The sequence below is a fragment of the Bos taurus genome, chromosome 7 (genome assembly GCF_002263795.3).
Source record: "Bos taurus isolate L1 Dominette 01449 registration number 42190680 breed Hereford chromosome 7, ARS-UCD2.0, whole genome shotgun sequence".
In the NCBI taxonomy this organism is placed as follows: domain Eukaryota; kingdom Metazoa; phylum Chordata; class Mammalia; order Artiodactyla; family Bovidae; genus Bos; species Bos taurus.
Genome location: NC_037334.1, coordinates 50,959,962 through 50,974,901, shown reverse-complemented (window position 1 = coordinate 50,974,901; position 14,940 = coordinate 50,959,962). Strand labels below are relative to the sequence as shown.

Sequence of the window (14,940 nt, the reverse complement as noted above, 5' to 3'; positions counted from 1 at the left end):
GGCTGCCAGCCCTAATCCTCCCTGCAGGCTGGCCTGGGGCTCTCTAGCGGTGCCCTCTCTCCCTGGCCCAGACTCTGCCATCCCGGGCTTCCTCTTTCGGCCCCATCTCCATGACAACCGTATCCTTCGGATGCTCCAGCCGCCACGGAATTGATCTCGCAATGTAGCTTTGTTAGCAGACCCAGGCGGGCACGGAGGGCGGAGGGCTGCGCCGCCACCCAGCATGCAGCCCCCCAACCCCAGCAGCCCCCCCCCCCCGGCCCCCAGCCCGGCTTCGGGAGGGGCGGGGTCCGGGAACACGCCGGCCCTGGGGACAAGGTGGCCCCGCGCGGCCCCACTCACCGCTCCTGCTCCCGGTCGCTGGGTCCAGCCTCTCACGGCGGGGCCATGAAGAGGCTACCGTGGACCGGCCGTCCCGCTCCGCCACCGCCTGTCGGGGCTCCCGCGCTCACTGCTACCCGTTCAGGTGTCGGAGCCGCGGCTGTGGAGAAGCAGAGCATAGATGGGGGGGGACGGAAGGCAGGAGGGAGGGAAGGAAGGGGAGAAGGAGGGAGGGAGGAGCGGGAAGGGCGGGGAAGGGCGGGGGCACTGCGGGCGGGGGTGGGGGGGGCGGGAGGAACGGATCCGCGAGGCGACAGCGGCCACCGAGGCCGCCCGCCCGCCTGCCCGCCTCTCTGCACTGAGGGCCGGATCGCGCAACCCGACCCGCCGCTGAGAAGAGGCGGCCAGACCCGTCCCGCACCAGCCCGCGCCGGCCCTTTAAGAAAGTGGGGGAGGGGAGCGCTGCGAGGTTCCGCCCCCCCTCCGAGCCCAGGCAGCTCCGGCGGTCCTCCAACCCCCGGCCAGGCGGCCAGACCCAACCGGCCCGCTCAGCCGGACCCTAGGGCCCCAGACCCTGAGCCCTCGGGATCCACCCTCCTCGAGGTGAAGGAGAGAGCGGGTTCTTGCCCTCCCCCTGGTCTGTGGTCTGACTCCTTGCCCTCCACATCCCCCAACACACAACACACACACACACACACACACACACACACACACACACACACACACACACACACACACACACACACACACACACACACACACACACACACACACACACACACACACACACACACACACACACACACACACACACACCCCCCCCCCCCAGGGAGACCCAAAGGACAGAGAGGAAGGAGGAGTGCAGGAACCATGGTGGAAGATCCCAGAGACAGGGAGGCTGAGCCCTCCCTCCCTACCTCCAGACCTACTGGGACAGACAGAGGGACGGACAGACCTGGGCTATAGGGGTAAGAAGAGAAGGGGTCTCCAGACAGAGCTGCAAGGAATGCAGTGAGGAGGGGTGCAGGAGAGAGGGAGGAGGGGGACAGATGGGGGGGGGGCGAGGAGTGCAGAGTCTCAGTGCCAATCAGGAGCCCAGTGCTGCCCCACAGACGCTGCTAGTCACCACCGGGGAGCCCTCCCCCAGCCCAGGACCCTAGCTCTGAGGAGGTGGTTGACAGAATTGTGCTTGGGCTACACACTAAAAAGAACATGCTGGCTGTGAGCCTCCTACAGAGCAAGATTCCACTTCTCAGGGGGGTGATAAAGGCCCCCTCCCCCCGCCCCGCACAGGGATCTGGGGAGACAGGAGCTGTGAGAAGCCAGGGAGGGTGAGCAGACCCCGTGCCACAGAGAAGGGAGATCAGATTATAGTCCAGTCTACCACAAGGAAGCCACTCTCCACCCGTCTCCTTCCACTCCAGCCCCCAAGGACTGTTCATTACACCCAACTCCTTCCCACCTCCACGTCTTTGCAAGTATTCCACCCTCTGCTCCATCAGGCCTTGATCCCGCTGTGCTCAACGAACTCCTACCCAATGCTCAAATCCATGCTTCCAGCAACTAGAGGCACAGGGTCTGAGCTGCGATCAGTCTCCTCCTGCTTCATCTGGGGTACAGCTGGAGCTGGGGTTTCATCCACCCTGGTGACACTTCTGCTATTAACAGTGCATCTCCCATGTTCCAGAGTCCATACTAAATGCTTTCCACGTGTTAGAGTTCACCCTCAAAACAGTCCTACAACCTATTTTACAGATGAGGAAACTTAAGACTCCAAAAGCATAAGCCAGGAGGTCTGATCCTATAGACACAGCTGAGCAGTTAAGAGGGAAGCCTGGCATGCTGCAGTTCCTGGAGTCACAAAGAGCTGGACATGACTTCGAGACTGAACAGCAGCGTGTCGATAGTATCATTGGCCACTGTCTGTGGAACACTGCACTGTGATGCTGGGTGCTTCCTATGTGACTCCCCATCTAACCCTCCCAGTGGTTTTGCAGTACAGACATCACTATCTCTATTTCTCATGCAAAGAAACAGATGTTAAGAGAAAGTGAGAAACTTTCAGGAGATAGTGAAGGACAGGGAGCCCGGCATGCTGCAGTCCATGGGCTTGCAAAGAGTCAGACACAACTGAGAGACTGAACAACAACAACTCATGGATTGGATTATTTCATCTCTACCTGAACAGACTCTGACCCCTTGAACACAGGTCTGCCTTGTTCACAGTGCACCCTCAGCACCTCATACGCAGTACGGCTTAATAACTACGTGTGGAAAGAGAAAACAGAGGGAAGGTCCTGCTCTCTCTGCACTTGATCTGGGCCAGATTGGTACCAGAACCTAGTCCCTGGGCGGGATCTGCTCCCCAACCTTCCAAACTCTTGGGGCCTGCTGCAGGGGGCACGAGCTGGCCAGAGACAGGAAACCCAGGTTCTAGTCTGGCCACGGCTGCTTCCTGGCTGCGTGGCCACGGGCAGCTGTATCCCCTCCCTGAGCCTCATTTTCCCATGTCCAGTGGGACTAGCTCAAAGGGCTACAAGGGACAGTCACAAGGCCCCAGGTGAGCTCTGAGTGAGAGAGCGCTTTGGGTGCCGTGTGCATGGGCAGAGGGTTACCGTTACTATTCCTTGTAGCCACTTTTACCTTGAAAGAGAACAAGGTCAGCGTCCCCCCAACCAGCAGCCAAAATGCTCTGTATTCCCTGACATCCCTCTAGGAAGGGAGAATCAGCAACTTCTCCCTCTCCTCCTGAGGAGGAGTCTCAGGAAGGTGCTCCTAAAGGCTGGATGGGGCAGGAGACGCAGTTCCCAGCCCACCCAGCCCACCACAGCCTCTGCCACTGCGAGGCCTCTACTCTTCCTCAGCCTGGACAAGGTGTGGCATCCAGGGAGGAGAAGAGGCCAGGACCTGAGACCTACTAACTAGGGGAAGGCATTCAGGTCTAGCCCTGGCTCAGAGAACACTTGAAACATCCAATTCTCCCATCTGCCAGCCGGGAGACTGAGGCCTGGAGGAGAGACTGGGAAGGGATTCCCTGAGAAGTCCCAGTGCACTCAGTGAGTACCTACTGTATGCCTAGCTGTGCTCCAACCCCACCCCCAAGACAGAGGCTTAAGCCCACCAGTCCAGCATCCTCTCCTGATACCTCCCACCTCAAATGTGACATTTAGGATCCCGCTACATCCCAACCACTCCTAATGACCTCACTTTGCATACGTGGGTCCCCTGGCTTGGATGTCTTCCCCTTCACCCACTCTCACTTGGTGGATTCCGCTCATCCCTGTAGCCCCTTCCAGTCACTGTCCCCTTTTCTTCAGCCTGCTACAACAAAGCTCCTTAAAAAGCTGTGCACACTCTCCAATTCCTCTACCAATCCCTCATGAGCACACTCCAAGCCAACTCTCATCCTCTCATCCACACTCACTCCACCAACACCAGCACAGCTGCTGGGGACAGATGTCCAGGTTGGGCACTGCACAAGGCCCCCAGGGTGCAAAGCGGTGGAGAGAGCTGAAATCCAGCCTGCTGCCCTCTCACCATGCTGTGTGCCTGCTGCAAAGTTACCTGTGACCGAGAGAGAGACACCTTTCCCTTTACACTGAGGGGTCTCCCTTTGTATGCCTGCATAGCCGGGTCTCCAGGAAGGGCCACCTTCTTCCCAGTATTTGTCCAAAGGGACTCGATAGTGGTCCTATGTGACCAGTACAATGCAAATCCAGAAGTCAATTCTCAAACCTTGTCTTAGGTTATTGGCAGCATTTGACATAGTTGATCACCCCCTTCTCCCAGAAATATGTTCTCCTCTTGTCTTTTAGGACCCACACTGCCCTGGTTCTCCTCCTCTTTCCGGCTATGCCTTCTTCTTTTCCTTTGGTGATTCCTCATCCCCCACCACCTCCAAATGCCAATGTGCCCCAGGGCTCAGGCCTCTGTCTTCTCCCCCTTGCACTACCATGCTGAGCCCACCTTGGCTTCAAGGCCCATCTAAACCTTGATGATTCTCACTGCATGATTCTTAAGCTCCAACCTTTTCCCCCTGAAGTCAGACCCACACACTCAACTGCTGGTCTGAAGGGTCCACTAGGATGTCCAAAGAGCAGCTCCAACTTAACCCAACCAAACCTTCCTCATCGCAGCCCATGTCAGCTGAGCCCCCCCCCTCAGCTCAGGCAGAAGACCTGGGAGTTATCTTTGCCTCTCCTTCTCTCAGCCCCCACATCCAAGCCCTCAAAAAATCCCATGGGATTTATTTTCAAAGCAGTGTCAGAGCAGCCACTTGTTATCAGCTCTAATGCCACTGCCTGGCTCGATCCTCTCTCACCAGGATTATTACTGTAACCTCCTACCTGGTCCCTTCCTTCTTCCACACAGCCCCACTATCAACATTCCCAACACTGCAGCTGAAGGGATCGTGTTCGGTGTAAGTCAGCTCATGTTATTCCTCTGCTCAAAATCTTCAAATGGCTCCCTTGTCACTAAGACTCAAGCCAAGTCTTGCTGCAAGGTCCTACTACAATCTGCCCCCAGTCACCTCTCTAATCTCATACCTGTCCAGCCACCCTGGCCTCCTGATTGTTCCTCTAACATACCAGGCACACTCTCACCTCAGGGCATTTGCATGTGCTATTCCTGGTGCCTGAGACATCCTCCCCCAGGTAGCTGCATGACTCACCCCTGACCCCCTTCAGCTCTCTGCTCAAATGTCACCTTCTCCAGCCACCCTATCTAAAATCCTACTCCCTCCCTTCCCCTTCAGCTGCTTCCCTTTCTTCCATAACACACATGTGTGTTCCCTCGCTTATTCTGGTTACTGTCTGTCTCCCTCCACTACCATCACTGGACCATAAGCTCCAGGAGGGCAGGAAATTTGTTCTGTCACTTCTGTAACCGTGCCATCCTCTTCCCTCATCATGGCACATGCTACACTGTGCCATTACTGTCTGGACTGGATGGTCCAGGGGGGCATGGACGCTTCTCCCACCTCTTTGGATCCCCAGCTCCTCCTGAGCCCAGGGCCAGCACGTGATAGCCACCAAAAAGGTGATAAAGCCCAAGAATGGATTCATGAGAGGTAATGGACAAACACACGCATGGCCCATGGGACTCTGACAGGGCCCAAGGTAGGAATGCTGTGCAGTGAGGAGAGGCAAGGAATCAGAGTGGCCAGAGGTGGACTCCTGGGAGCCCCAGGTTCTTGTCTGTAGAGCCCCAACATTACCTGCAATTCCTGGGTTAACTGGGAGGAAGTGGAATGTGAAAAGACCATTCTCTTTGGCAGCCCCCCCGCCCCCACTATGAAGCTAATGATTCATCCATTCATTCAACATTTACTGGGCACCTACTGTGTGCCTGTATGCCAGGCCCGGGAGAGTGGGGTACAGGGCCTGAATGAAGATCTTCCCTCCACAGCTCACAGCCTAGCAGTGATTTCCCAGGGAAATGTCTCTGCAGGTGGAGCTTCCTGGGGCAGGCAATTTATCTGCTTCTCTCCATTTATCACAAGATGAAAACAAATTTTAGGTATGGATGTTACTAGTCTCCTGCCTTCAGTCTCACCCAGACTGTGAACTCCAAAAAGGGCAGAAACTGTGTATCTTGTTATTACTGGATCCCCAGCATCTAGTAGGGGCCTGGAGTATAGCTGGAGCTCAACAGGTATTGAATGATGGGGACAAATGAATGAATAAATGAGTAGAATGAATAAATGAGTAGTAGAATAGGAGCATGCCCCGAAGAAGGGGAGGCTTACAGCCAAGAGGAGAAGGCAGGGTGAGCAAGATGAAGTAGAGAGAAGGTCCCCTGGAGGACAGCAAGGCCACGTGCAGGAGGGAAGGGAGGCCACTCAGGCTCTGAGAGCTGCCTGGCCCCCTCCCTCCCCCAGCACATGTGGCCCTGCCAGTACTGGTCCAGGGCCGGTGGACAAAGCCCCACAAGGAGTGCCAGGGACTCTCAGTGCCTAGAGACAGCCGGCCCCAGGCCCCGGGCACAGGCAAAGCCCGGCCCAGAACTTTGTCTGAGGGCCATTGTGGGCCTCTGGGAGCCAGTCCAAGGAGAATGCCGGGAACTGGCCAGGGTGGGATGGGGTGCGCCCCCTGCTTCTGGAGGTCCAGCTGGCCATCCAGGCCTGGATTAATGGGGGCTTAGGAAAAGGATCTCCTGCTCCCCCAAATCCTTACCCTCTGGGGAGCTCACAACACCCCATCTCAGGAAGTGGGGGCTGCTAGGATGAGAATGGCCAGTAGATCCCATCCAAGTCACTGAGGTCCAGGGGATGGGGCTCAGCTGGGACTCAGAGTTAGGGTTGAATCTGACCCTTCCCCTCACCCCACACGTTGCCCCAGGAAGCCCAGCCAGAAAGAAGAGGAAAAGGCTTTTTCAAAGCAAAGGGACATGTCAACTCCTGCCCGGGGAGGCACGGCCAACCGGGATGGTCCAGGGAGGGCGAGCTCCGGGCTAGAAGGGGAGCAGAGCGGGGTCCACAAGGGGTCTCGGTCTCCCTCTGCTGGCCCGACTCAGAATTACCAGAGCGTCTCGCGTCATAGGGCCACGCACCGTTCTGGGTCCTCCGTGCCGGGCAGCCGGTTTCCTCTCTCTCTCACTCATCCAGAAAGGAAGCGAATAGAGGTCATATGGGCCATCGCTCTGCCTCAGCACCAGGCTCAGCTGCGCCCCCAAGGTCCAGTCGCAGGACCTCTGTAACCAACCTCGGTCCTGGGATGCTTGCTCATTCTGAAAGTCCTTTACCTGCACCAACCTAAGTATTTCCTTAACTTGGTTCAGGCCGTCTCCGAAATCCATGCTCTTCCGCAATACAGATGGAAAACTGAGGCTCTACTGATTATCCTATGGTGATCCAGGCCCCTCTTTCTTGGAACTGAGGGGCGTGCCAGTCACTTCTCCCCAGCGCACTCGGGAAGGCAGGAGTCTAACTGGTTGAGAAACGAGAGGCCGCCCCGCCCATCCCCTCTCGCAGCCCTTCAGAAAACAGTTCAGGAATGGGTTCTTTTGAGGTCGGGGCGCCATCTGCTGGTGCTTATAAGGATTGCGCCTGCACCACCATGCACAACCATGGGCTGAGACCTCGGATAACAATTACAGCAGATGACTTTTATTAAGACTGTTATGTGAGCCAGGTTCATGCTAAGTTCTTCGCATTATCTCATTTCACACATTATCTCATTTCACCCACACGGAAACCCTATGAGGTGGACATGATTCAGCCCATTTTACCCAGAAAGGCACTGAAGCTAGGAAAAATAAGTGACCTAGGAAAATCCCATGGACGGAGGAGCCTGGTAGGCTGCAGTCCATGGGGTCGTGAAGAATCGGACACAACTGAGTGACTTCACTTTCACTTTCATGCATTGGAGAAGGAAATGGCGACCCACTCCAGTGTTCTTGCCTGGAGAATCCCAGGGATGGGGGAGCCTGGTGGGCTGCCGTCTATGGGGTCGCACAGAGATGGACACGACTGAAGCGACTTAGCAGCAGCAGCAGCAGCAGCAGGGCAAAATATACCTCTAATGGAAAAGAGCCCACACTCCACCCCCTGGTACGCACTTTGTCCCTGGTGTATTTTAATTGGGTTCTTCCTCCTGCACTGGAGGTGATGGGGAACTGGCAGCTCTGGAATGAGCTCTATTAGGGAAGACATCCCGCTTCCCACTTCCCTCCCCAACCTTAGGTGCAATCCATCTCAGCTTAGCTTGCAGCTTGTGTGAAGGGATTCCTCAGTCTTTCTCACCTCATGAGTGCCCATGTCCTTCTCTCCTGACAGTTTGAGAGCTCCTCTCTGGCTGGATCAAGGCAAATCTGTTCCCATTTCCCCCTTTTCAGCACTGATCATTGGGTGCCCTCCATGCGCTAAACCCTTCTCATCTGGGATGGACCCCTGCTGACCCTACCCAGCCCCTTCCTCACCTCCTAGTTCAGGAGCTCAGGCAGGCACAGTGTCAGTGGCTGCAAGTGACAGAAACTGGCCTCAGTGAAATGGGGCTCAAATGAAAAGTCCAGGTGTAGACCCAGCTGCAGCAAGTATCAAATCCAGGCCCTAACAGTGACCTTTTTCCACATCTGCAGCCCAGTGTGGCTCAGGCAGCTCTGAGCACCCATCTAGCTTTGAGGGAAGAAGCCTGCCCAATGCCAAGAATGTAAGCAAAAGTCTTAGGGTTCAGTCTCATTGCCCTGGCCAACAAAATATGCCCAGCCCTGAGCTAGTCACTGTAGCCTAAGGAGCCACTGCCTGCCTTGGAGTGAGGAGTGGGATCAGCCCCAGGCAGTCTCTAGGGACTGATGGTGGGAAGGGGAAGGTTCCAAAGGGTAACAGGGGTTAGGAGTCACAGGATCCCTGCTGCTACACAGCAAACAGCCCTGATGTCCACAACACCTGGCCCTGGCGAAAGCCCACCTTTTCTTGACTCCAACTCATTTTTAAATTGCAGACCCCTTCCTAAATTATCCTACTTTCTTTCTTCCTTCCTTCATTCAACAAACTGTTGTTGGGGCATTACATATTCACTTCTGGCAAATGATATCAGTAAACAAAAGAGGAGGAAACCCTTGCCCCCTAAAAGCACTGCTAATGTGGGGGAGACAATGGACACAACAAATAAGTGAAATTTATAATGGTATAGACAATGACGAGAACTACAGGAGAAATAGGGCACCGCAGGAGGAGTCAGGAGGGTGGACAGGGTGAGGGGTGTTGAAGCTTTAAATGGAGAACTGCTGTTAGACACCCTGAGAAGGTGAATTCGAGCACAAACAAGAAAGAGGTAAAAAGAATTTGTCATGTAGCTATCTAGGGGAGGAGAGTCCCAAGGAACAAGAAGAGCCAGTGCAAAGGCCCTGAGGTTAGAGTGCTGGGCATGCTTCTGGAACAGCTAGGAGCAAAGGCAGCAAGGGGAGAGTGGAGATGAGGCAGAGAAGGGGCCAGGGGACACCAGGCCTTGGAGGCCACTGTAAGGACTTTGAACCTGAGTGACATAGGAAGCCGCCCAAAATTTAGGACAAAGAACTAACCTGATTTGATGTATATGTTTAAAGGACCCCTCTGGCCACTATGTTGGAGATAGATAGGAGGGATCAGGGCTGAGCCTGGAGACCAGTGAGGCCACTGCAGAATTCCACGGTAGAGTTGGTGGGAACCCAGACCAGAGTGATAGCAGTGGAGCTGGTAAAAGTGGGCAGACTCTGGATATATTTTGAAGTTAAAGCCAATAAGATGAGTTGAGGGATTGGGTGTGGGGCATCAGAGGAAAAAGGAATCAAGAGTGAACAAAATGTGAGGATCTGAACGACAGGAAGGATCGAGTCGCCGGAAACTAAGGTGGGGAAGTAAAGGTTTGAGGAGGACAGGTGAGAGTTGCAGCATCAGTTGGCCACCCAAGTGGAGATGTCAGATAGACAGGCAGATACGTCAGAAAGGTCCGGGCTAGAGACGGGCATTCGGGAAAAGTCATGAAGGCCGCCAAGGAGTCGGGTGGGGCATGTCAGAGGGCTTCCCATACACAGAGGTGGATGGGGGAAAGGAGAGCACCAAAAGAGGGGGGGAAGGAACACCCCAAGAGGCAGAGGAAAAGCAGGAGAATGTGGGATCCCATCACCAAACGAAGAAACCATATCAAGGAAGGAGGAGATGGACCAAGCCAGGTGCTCCTGATGGATCACATGAGATGGGAAAGACCACTGGATTTAGCAAAACAGATGTCCCTAACTAAGGACCTTGATGGGAGCCATCGTAGTGAGGATGCTTGAGGGGAACCTGATGAGAAAGGTATTATGAAATAAGAATTAACAAGCTTGACAGCAGCATTATTCATAAGAGCCGAAAGGTGGAGACAGCTTGAGAACCCAACAGATGAAGGGAAACACAGCGTAGCAGAGGAGACCTAGAGCCTGCTGCTGAGGTCTGTCCAGGGCCCTGGGTTTATCTCGTCCATAGAATTTGGGGCTTTGCTTTTTTCTTTTTTGGGCACATTGTATGGGTTGTGGGATCTCGGTTTCCTAACCAGAGAGCGAACTCAGCCCCTCAGCAGTGAAAGCACAGAATCCTAACCAACACTGGACCAACAGGGAACTCCCTGATTTTGCTTTTTAACCAATAATCTGGAAGACCTAGAAGCATGATTAGTGTGCTAAGAGAAAGTGGAAGATGGGGGGAAATGATATCTGAAGCCAAAAAGAGGCAAAAAGTGACTGGTTAAGACCACAATGTCTGGATCCAAACTACGTGGTTCTGTTCCCCGCATTTATGACTGGGTCATCTTGGACAAGTTACTTAACCTGTGCTTCAATGTCATGATGCCTAAAATGGGAATAGGGCTTCCCTGGTAGCTCATCAGTAAAGAATCTTCCTGCAGTGCAGGAGACACAGGTTCAATCCCTGGGTCAGGAAGATCCCCTGGAGAAAGAAATGGTAACCTATTCCAGTAATTTTGCCTGGGAAATCCCATGGACAAAGGAACCTGGCAGGCTACAGTCCATGGGGTCGAAAGAGTCAGACATAACTTAGCAACTAAAACTACAACAACAAAATGAGGATAACAGCAGCTCCTCAGTAGGATTGTTTGCAGGCCTGAATGAGTTAGCTCAGCATCTGGCATGTGGTGGGGGCTTTCCTGCTGGCTCAAATGGTAAAGAATCTGCCTGCAAAGCAGGAGACATGGACTCCATCCCTGGGTCAGAGAGACTCCCTAGACAAGGGAATGGCTACCCACTCCAGTATCCTTGCCTGGAGAATTCCATGGACAGAGGAGGCTGACATGCTACAGTCCATAGGGTCACAAAGAGTCAAGCATGACTGAATGACCCCCACTTTTCACTTTTTTTTTGGCACATTGTGCGTGTGAGTTTGCCACCGTCATCCTTATCAGGACTAGCTGGATGGTTAAGTGAAAACCAACAAAATGAAATTTAATGAGGACAAATGGAAAAGCCAACGTTCAAATTCCAACAAAGCAATTGTACAAGTTCAAGGTCAGGAAGACCTAGCTGGGCACCCATCCATTCACCTGTCCATGAGAAACAGCCCCAAGTGTCCAGCTGATTGCCCGGGCAACGGCAGCCAAGCCTGTCCTTATGACCTTCAGTGGAATTCACTGAGGTATAGCATCCAAAACCAAGGAGGTAACAAGCCCATTGTGTTTGAAGCATCGAACTCAGTGGTGAAGATCATTCTTTGTTGGATGGAGTGTAAAATGGTATAACCACTTTGTAAAAAGGTTGCGTGGTTTCTTATAAAACTAAATACACACCTACCCTATGACCCAGCAATTCCACTCCTAGGTACTCAAGAAAAATGAAAACATATGTTCACACAAAGACTTATACAAGAGTCAGTTCAGTTGAGTCACTCAGTCGTGTCCGACTCTTTGCGACCCCATGGACTGCAGCATGCCAGGCCTCCCTGTCCATCACCAGCTCCTGGAGTTTACTCAAACTCATGTCCATTGAGTCGGTGATGCCATCCAGCCATCTCATCCTCTGTCGTCCCCTTCTCCTCCTGCCTTCAATCTTTCCCAGCATCAGGGTCTTTTCCAATGAGTCAGTTCTTCACATCAGGTGGCCAAAATATTGGAGCTTCAGCTTCAGCATCAGTCCTTCCAATGAATAGTCAGGACTGATTTCCTTTAGGATGGACTGGTTGGATCTCCTTGCAGTCCAAGGGACTCTTAAGAGTCTTCTCCAACACCACAGTTCAAAAGCATCAATTCCTTGGCACACAGCTTTCTTTATAATCCAATTCTCACATCCATACATGACTACTGGAAAAACCATAGCTTTGACTAGACAGACCTTTGTGGGCAAAATAATGTCTCTGTTTTTTAATATGCTGTCTAGGTTGGTCATAACTTTTCTTCCAAGGAGCAAGTGTCTTTTAATTTCATGGCTGCAAGTCACCATTTGCAGTGATTTTGGAGCCAAAAAAAATAGTCTCTCACTGTTTCCCCAAATATTTGCCATGAAGTGATGGGACCAGATGCCACAATCTTAGTTTTCTGAATGTTGAGTTTTAAGCCAACTTTTTCACTCTCCTCTCTCACTTTGATCAAGAGGCTCTCCAGTTCTTCTTTGCTTTCTGACATAAGGGTGGTTTCATCTGCATATCTGAGGTTATTGATATTTCTCCTGGTAGTCTTGATTCTAGCCTGTGCTTCATCCAATTCAGTATTTCTCATGATGTACTCTGCATATAAGTTAAATAAGCAGGGTGACAATATACAGCCTTGATGTGCTCCTTTCCCAATTTGGAACCAGTCTGTTGTTCCGTGTCCAGTTCTAAGTGTTGCTTCTTGACCTGCATACAGATTTCTCAGGAGGCAGGTCAGGTGATCTGGTATTCCCATCTCTTGAAGAATTTTCCAGTTTGTTGTGATCCACACAAAGGCTTTGGCATCGTCAATAAAGCAGATGTTTTTCTGGAACTCTCTTGCTTTTTCGATGAGCCAATGGATGTTGGCAATTTGATCTCTGGCTCCTCTGCCTTTTCTAAATCCAGCTTGAACATCTGAAAGTTCATGGTTCAGATACCGTTGAACCCTGGCTTGGAGAATTTTGAGCATTACTTTGCCAGTGTGTGAGATGAGCGCAATTGTGCGACAGTTTGAGCATTGTTTGGCATTCCCTTTCTTTGGGATTGGAATGAAAACTGACCTTTTCCAGTCCTGGGGCCACTGCTGAGTTTTCCAAATTTGCTGGCATACTGAGTGCAGCACTTTCACAGCATCATCTTGTGGGATTTGAAATAGCTCAACCAAAATTCCATCACCTCCACCAGCTTTGTTTGCAGTGATGCTTCCTAAGACCCACTTGACTTCACATTCCAGGATGTCTGGCTCTAGGTGAATGATCACACCATCGTGCTTATCTGGGTCATGAAGATCTTTTTTGTATAGTTCTTCTGTGTATTCTTGCCACCTCTTCTTAATGTCTTCTGCTTCTATTAGGTCCATGCCATTTCTGTCCTTTATTATGCCCATCTTTTCATGAAAAGTTCCCTTGGTATCTCTAATTTTCTTGAAAAGGACTCTCATCTTTCCCCTTCTATTGTTTTCCTCTGTTTCCTTGCATTGGTCACTGAGGAAGGCTTTCTTATCTCCCCTTGCTATTCTTTGGAACTCTGCATTCAAATGAGTATATCTTTCCTTTTCTCCTTTGCCTTTCACTTCTCTTCTTTTCACAGATGTTTGTAAGGCCACCTCAGACAACCATTTTGCCTTTTTGCATTTCTTTCTCCTGGGGATGGTCTTGATCACTGACTCCTATACAATGTCATGAACCTCTGTCCATAGTTCTTCAGGCACTCTATCAGATCTAGTCCCTTGAATCTGTGTGTTACTTCCACTGTATAGTCGTAAGGGATTTTATTTAGGTCATATATGAATGGTCTAACAATTTCCCCTACTTTCTTCAATTTAAGTCTGAATTTGGCAATAAGGAGTTCATGATCTGAGCCACAGTCAGCTCCCAGTCTTACTTTTGCTGACTGTATAGAGCTTCTCCATCTTTGGCTGCAAAGAATATAATCAATCTGATTTCGACATTGACAATCTGGTGATGTCCATGTGTAGTCTTCTCTTGTGTTGTTGAAAGTGGGTTCAACACCTTTGCTATGGCCAATGTGTTCTCTTGGCAAAACTCTGTTAGCCTTTGCCCTGCTTCATTCTGGGCAAAGAATAGCAGCTTTATTTATAATGGCCTCAAACTGGAAACAGCCCAGATGTCCATCAAGAGGCAAATGGATTAACCAATTGCTATATATCCACAGTGGAATTCTACTCAGCAACAAAAAGAACAAACTATTGCTAGATGCCATAACATGGACAAATCTCCACAACATGGTGAATTAAATAAGCCATATGATTCCATTGTTAAGAAGGTCCAGAATGGGCAGAACTAGGCTAGGAAACTTTCTGGAGGGATGGGAATATTCTATATCTTGGAGGAATCAGGGCATATAAGTCTATGCATTTGTCAAAACTCAACCAATAATATATCTGTGTTTCATCTCAAAGAAGCATAGAACCATACACAAATATTGAACTCTATTAGTGACATGCATGTTGAAGGTTGGAGGGTGAAATGTACTGGTACCTGCAACTTACTTTGAAATACGCCCCCAAAATGCAAATGAACTGATGGAGGGAGGAGAGAGGCATAGATGATGAGACCAAATACAGTCTACTGCCCATTGTCAAGTCTGAGTGGTGGCCACACGGGTGTCTGCTGTAAAAAAGTTTTCAACTATTCTGTATGTTTAAAATCTGAATAATAAAATTTGGGGGTAAAAGATAACTGATGGTCAAAGTCTAGAGAAATGGACACATTCACAAGGCTGTTACCCACTAGGAGCCAAAAGTGCTGCCACCTTCTGGAAACCAATTTGTCAACATGCATCAAAATGTTTCTCAGGTGGCTCAGTGGTAAAGCATCCACTTGCAGTGCAGGAGACTCAGGTTCGATCCCTGGGTTGGGAAGATCCCCTGGAAAGGGAAATGGCAACCCACTCCAGTATTCTTGTCTGGGAAATCGCACGGACAGAAGGGCCTGGCGGGCCACAGTCCGTGGTGCCCCAAAGACTTGGACACGACTTAGTGACTAAAGAGCAGCAGCAGTGGC

At 51.5% G+C, this 14,940-nt stretch overlaps 1 protein-coding gene across 3 annotated transcripts in view; it reads right to left on the bottom strand.

The window, feature by feature from the left end:
• The window catches only part of PSD2 (pleckstrin and Sec7 domain containing 2), a 79,003-nt gene that overhangs the window by 52,769 nt on the left and 11,294 nt on the right, over positions 1-14,940 (bottom strand). Inside the window, exon 3 of one of the 3 annotated variants that reach the window (XM_059888753.1) lies at positions 343-481. The gene's annotated coding sequence lies outside the window, so the exon portion shown is untranslated. Of the gene's footprint in view, positions 1-342; positions 733-14,940 lie in introns of those variants that run through there. The other 2 variants (XM_024995214.2, XM_024995215.2) reach the window with 2 other exon arrangements.